We start from the raw sequence: 6559 nt of genomic DNA, 5'->3' as shown, positions 1-6559 counted from the left end.
TATTCCTAGGTCTCATGGGGTTTCTCATCTTGGATTCTCTCCCAAGCTTGGAAAATCCTCAAGAATACACTCTTAAGCTAGGAGTTCCCTCTCCTAGCTATGCAGAGTCCTTGTGTGGGACAGCCCCTTTTTTCCACCTGAAAAAACTGACCAAAATACCTAAACTGTCAAATTTCTCACTAAAAACCAGTCATACGTGGTCACTCTACTGGATTTGCATCTTAAGGACGAAGGGCTTATAAAATCCTGAGTAAGTATTTTCACTCCTCTTTTCTCATTTATTTTCCTAAGAATATTGTTTGTACACGTGCATTTTACTGCTTCACATACTTTTTCTCATGCTTGTTTTAGCCTTGATGGTTCCACCACCTAGGCTTGCTTCACAAGTGTTTCGAGGAGACAAATGACCGAAAAAAACTATTCCAATGGAAGGATCTCAACCTTGGTGAAGTTAAACCTCGCTATTTGGGAAGGAACGACTTCTCCTTGTACCAACAGGCCAATCCAGGTGAGTTTTGTAAAAAATATTAGGACATTTCAGATAGGATCTAATCCTAAGTGTGACCCGGTTTAACACAAGACACTAATGAAAGGCTTTAGTGGAGCATTAGTGGAGAGGGGGTTAAGTGGACGTGAAAGGTTCACATTCATTATGGCATGCCGAAAGCCATCCAACATTTTGGGTGGTTTTAATACTGAGCGGGTCGGGTATTTTGACTTGAGGTTGGCCCGATCTGAAACCGGTCCCAAATGGTTCCGAATGGATCGGGTTGCCATCGCTCTTTATGGACCCGATCTAGACCCAGATCCAATGACCTGGGTGGATCAGATCGGTATTGTCTCTCGGGGCTGGCCTGATACACGAACTAAATCCGTTATGGTTTGGACGGATCAGATAAGGACCCGATCCTTAGATCAGACCCATACCCATTTGGGTTTTGGGTCTGGGTCTGATTTAGACAGATCGAACCTAAGATCCAGTTCCATCATGGATTGGATCGATGACCCAGATCTGACTCGGATCCTATTTGGATCAGATCTGGATCATTATATCCAACCCGAGCCCCAATCATACATGGGTATGGATCCAGACTGGAACTGGACTAGAGGGATTCAACTCGAGATCCGTTGGAACTAGATCTGGATCCAGATTGAATCAAATTAGATCCGAAATGAGGTCCATGTACTATTTAAACTTATTTAAAACTGAACCGGTTCTTTGACTGATACAGGGCCTTCTAGGACCGGTTTGAATACGTTTTTATCAGTTTTTCACTGATTCCTGAATATAGAAACCTTGTTATTATGAATCTATAAAGAAAAATGGATTCTCTCATTCAGTTTTAAGGGTTTATGAGCTTTTGTACATGTTTCAGAATGGTTCGACTATTCAAAAATCGATTCAGGCCCTTGGTTGACCGATTTGGAGCATTTTTAGATCGGTTCTAGACTGAAAACCTTGGGTTTTACCCATTATAGCATGTTTTTGTCATTTTGCATGCTTTAGAGGTGTTTACTATCATAGAGGCATGGATTTTTACATACATTTGATAATATTTAAATTATGCATGATATTTAAGCATGAATTATGACTAAATTCATGATATTTGTGACGTGTTTTCATCAAAATTTAGAAGTGCATATAAGTTGAAGTATGAATTCGTATTTTTTGATAACATAATGCATATTTTGTCATGAATATACATGCATTATCATGTGTGCATGGTCATGCTCCATAATACAAATATATTTTCGGTAAAAGATTTTGATTGACTAACTTATGCAACCATCAAAGTTATCTGAGTTGTGTTGATTGAGGATTCTTTGGATCGTGTTAAGATTCAGTATTAAGATTGTGTTTGACTTTATGAAACAATGATTTTACCCAAAGGTAGGTCATTGTGTTCGAAATTCATACAGGGTGTAACAGTAGATATGTATATAATAGCCCATGAAGCATGTTCGTACACATGGTATAACAATATATGTGTATATAATAGCCCATGAAGCATGTTCGTACCCAAAGGTACAATGTTGGATTGCCTCTAGTTACATGATCTGTTAATTTTACCTAGATTTGACCCTTAGGATTGACGAACATTCTGCTCTTACAGAGTAGAGTATAGTCGAACTGAAGGTTACCTCTGAGAAGTGGGAGAGCTCGAATAGACTTAGCATGTTGCTTTTGCAATCTCGAGTGGCTAAGAACATTCAAGATGCCATCCCTCACTGCAGGACAGTGAATGAATTTCTAGGAGCCATTGAGGCTAAGTTCGTCAGTTCTAATAAGACTAGGGCTAGTACACTGGTGTCTAAGTTGGTATATATGAAATATTCTAGTGAGAGTCACATCCTACAACATATGTTGGAGACGAGAAACAATGCATCTCAGTTGAATGACATGAAGTTCATCATTTCAGACTCATTTTTGGTCCATCTGATTTTGACCTCATTGCCTAGTAAATATGGATCCTTCAAGATCTCCTAGAACACACATAATGATGAGTGATCTTTTAATGACCTATTGACCAAGTGTGTTGAAGAGGAAGAAAGACTGAAGGGCGAGAGGGTGTCGAGTTTACATATGGCTTTTCATAAGAAAAAACATAGGCTGGTGGCAAAGAAAAGTTTCTTAAAAAAGAAGAACAAGAAGAAAACCTCTGAGAAGAGTTTAAACTCTCAGTCGAAAGTCAAATTCTAAGTAAAAGGTGCTTTTATAAAGTGTTTCTTTTGCAAGAAGAAGGGACATAAGAAGGTAGACTATCTGAAGCATAAAAAATGACTTGAGAATAAAGGTAATAAGTCATTCATTTCTCATGAATGCAATTTAATTCATGTTTCATTGCATAGTTGGTGGATTAATTCTAGTGTCACGGTGCATATTGACAACTCTTTGCAGACATTTCTAAATAAAAGAGAATCAACATAGTGTGAAAGAATCATCTTCTCAGAAAATAAGATGCATTCACATGTCAAGAACGTTGGGACCTACAGAGTTATGTTGGAGTCAAGATTTATTTTAGATTTGGTCAATACATTTTATGTTTCATCCTATAGTCGAAACCTTATTTCGATTTCAAAACTTGATAAGATTGGTTTTGTTTTTAAATTTGAAAACTACAAGCTTATTATTGTTAAAAATTCTATTCTTGTAGGTTATGCATATATGTGTGATGGTTTGTATTATTAGAAAACCAAATTTCAAATTTGAGAATATCACTCCATTTATAACACAATGATTGACAATAAACATGGCCTAAATGAGGATCAATCCTTTGGCATCGAAGGTTAGAACACATCTTGAAAGAGAGAGTCTAAAGACTTGTGAAAGAAGAAATTCTTGGATCCCTTGATTTCACAGATACAAAACCATGTGTTGATTGTATAAAAGGCTAAGCAGTCTAACACATATAAGAAAGATGCCAAACACACAAAAAAAAATTGGAGATTATGTATATGGATGTTTGCGGGACTTTTTCTCTGTGTTATATGGGTGAAAAATATTTTGTCACATTTATAAATGATTACTCACAATACATGTATCTCTATTTATTATTTAAAAAATTTGAAGTCTTTTAGGCTTTTAAGGATTTCAATAAAGAAGTAAAAAAACAAACCGGTGAAATGATTAAAGTGGTTAGGTCTGATAGAGGTGACGAATATTATGGTCGTTTCACAGAGATGGGATAAAAGGAGGAGCTATTAGCATAGTTTCTAAAATATAAAGGCATTGTATCTCAATATACCATGCCTGGTAGTGCTTACTAGAATGATATAGATGAAAAAAGAATTTATACGCTTAAAGAAATGGTTCAAGCGATTTTAAATCACTCAAATCTTCCCTTAACCTTGCAAGGTGAAACTCTTAGGACAACAATGCATATTTTGAATAAGGTTCCTTTGAAGGTTGTCCAAAAGACTTTTCACGAGTTATGGACTGGTAGGAAACCTGATTGGTCATATATGTGCATATGGGGATATCCAATTGAAGCTAAATTATATAACCCACATATAAAAGCCTTTGATCCTATTATGACTAGTAGATTTTTTATTAGTTATCCAGAAAGATCAAATGGCTTTAGATTTTATTGTCCATCTTATACACGACAGATACTGAAAATAGATAAAACAAGATTTCTTAAAAATAGTTTTATTGGGATAAATGCATTTTAAAGTTTCAAATTTGAGGAAATACAGGATTCAAGTTTCATACCTGCGAAGAAAAAAAACTCAATTTTTCCTATTAGTGTCTCTTTAGATAATGCCAGAGAAAATTCGATCAATGAACATCAATCCCAATTAGAACAAGTTGTTAATGAGGATATATAACAACACCAGGATGCAGAGGTTCATTTTAAACCACTTGTAGCGCATGGAGGTCTACGAGGATCATAAAATCTGCTATCTATCCAGACTATGTGGTGTATTTGCAAGCACTCAATGATTTGATAATGATCCTTTTACCTTTGTAGAAGTCATTGAAAGTGAAAGATCGACATATTGGAGCAATGTCATAAAAGAAAAGCTTGACTCTATAGCAAAAAATCAACTATAGAATCTTGTACCTCGACCTGATGGAGTAATTAAGACCTGTTGGTTGTAAGTGGGTCTTTAAGACCACGACAGACTCCAAAGGTCAAGTAGAGAGATACAAAGATATGCTCGTTGCAAATGGTTTCACACAGATGGAGGATATTGATTATAATAAGACCTTTTCTCCTGTCTTAACTAAGGAATCATTGAGGATAATCATCGCCCTCGTAGCTCATTTTGATTTAGAGCTACATCAAATGGTTGTGAAAACTACTTTCCTGAATGGAGATCTGGAAAAGGAGGTATATATGCAACAACCTTTTGGTTTCAATATAGATGACTCAAATCATTTAGTTTGCAAATTGAAGAAGTCAATTTATGGACTTAATAAGCCTTTCGCCAGTGGTATAAAAGGTTCAATCAAATAATTTTGAACTTTGGATTCACTGAACATATTGTTGATCAGTGCATATACCTTAAGACTATTGAGAATAAGTTTATAATTTTAGTTTTATATGTGGATGATATTCTTCTTGCAACTAATGATTTGAGCATACTACATGAGACAAAAGATTTTTTTTCTCTGATTTTGGCATGAAGGGCATAAATGAGACCGCATATGTCATTGAAATTGAGATTTGTCATGATAGAACTTAGGGTGTCCTTTGTCTCTCTAAAAAATTATATTTTCTTAAGGTTCTTAAAAAATATGAGATGGAGAATTGTTCTCTTGGATCGACACTCATAGTAAAAAGGGATAAATTGAGCCTAAAGGACTATCCTTAGGATGATAATGAGAAGGCTTAGATGGCAACCGTCCCATATGCTTCAGCAGTTGGGTGTTCGTAGTACGTGCAGACCTGCACCCAACCAGATATCGTATTTTTTATGAAAATGCTTGATATATATCGGTCAAGTTCAGGCATTGCGCACTGAAAGACAACGACAAAGGTCATGTGTTATTTACAAGAAATAAATGACTATATGTTGACCTAAAGAAAGGTTAGCCACCTAGAGGTCATTGGATACTCTGATGAGAACTTAGGGGGATGTCTCGACAATAGAAAGTTCATTACTGGATACATCCTCCTACTAGCAGGTGGTGTCGTCTCATGGAGAAGCAGAAATCAGTCTACAATTGTTGCTCATACCATGGAGGTGAAATTCATTGCTCTATACGAGATAGGTTATTTGGATAAGAAAATTCATTATGAGCCTTGAAATTGTGGACTCTATTGAGATACTACTAATGATCTTTTGTGATAATGAAGTTATTGTATCCTTCTCGAATAACAACAAGAGCTCAACCTCATGTAGACACATGGAGTTAAAGTACTTTATTGTTAAAGAAAGGACTAAAAATAATCTAATGTGTATTGATACAATTAGTACAAAGGAAATAACTGTGGATCCCCTCATTAAAGGGTTAGCACCGAGATTATATTTTCAACATATAAAAGGGATGGGTCTGTTCGATTCTTTCTGATGTATGATAATACATTATGATTATATGTGATCACATTTGTGAAACTAAATTGATTCTCTATAGCTTTGTGTAGTGTTGATTCTGCATAAAGGATCTCTCATTTGAGTAGAGAGAATAGCATAATAACAATATTAAAGGACCAATAGAATGGGTTAGACCAACCTATTTATAAAGGTAATCTTAATATGCTAAAACATTGAAAATAAATTATATTGTAGTGCATGAAAATATGACATTTCATAAAAAGGTGTTCATGTCCATGACTCATATAGTTAATTTTTGTGATACCGGATAGCATGTAAACTCACATGAAAAATTAAGTCGAGATAACGATACGAACCTCAATTTTGTGTCTTTCTGTGTAATGAGTGAAGTGAAAGAATGTTGGACATTTCAAATCAGATCCAACCCTAAGTGTGACCCAGTTTGACATAAGACACTAATGAAAGGCTTTAGTTGGGAATTAGTGGGGAGGGGGTTACGAGAATGTAAAAGGTTCACATTCAATATGGCATGTGAAGGGTTTACGTACATGAATGC

The sequence above is a fragment of the Nuphar pumila genome, chromosome 6, assembly GCF_984573655.1.
Source record: "Nuphar pumila chromosome 6, dmNupPumi1.hap1.1, whole genome shotgun sequence".
NCBI lineage: Eukaryota > Viridiplantae > Streptophyta > Magnoliopsida > Nymphaeales > Nymphaeaceae > Nuphar > Nuphar pumila.
This window is presented reverse-complemented; position numbering follows the sequence as displayed.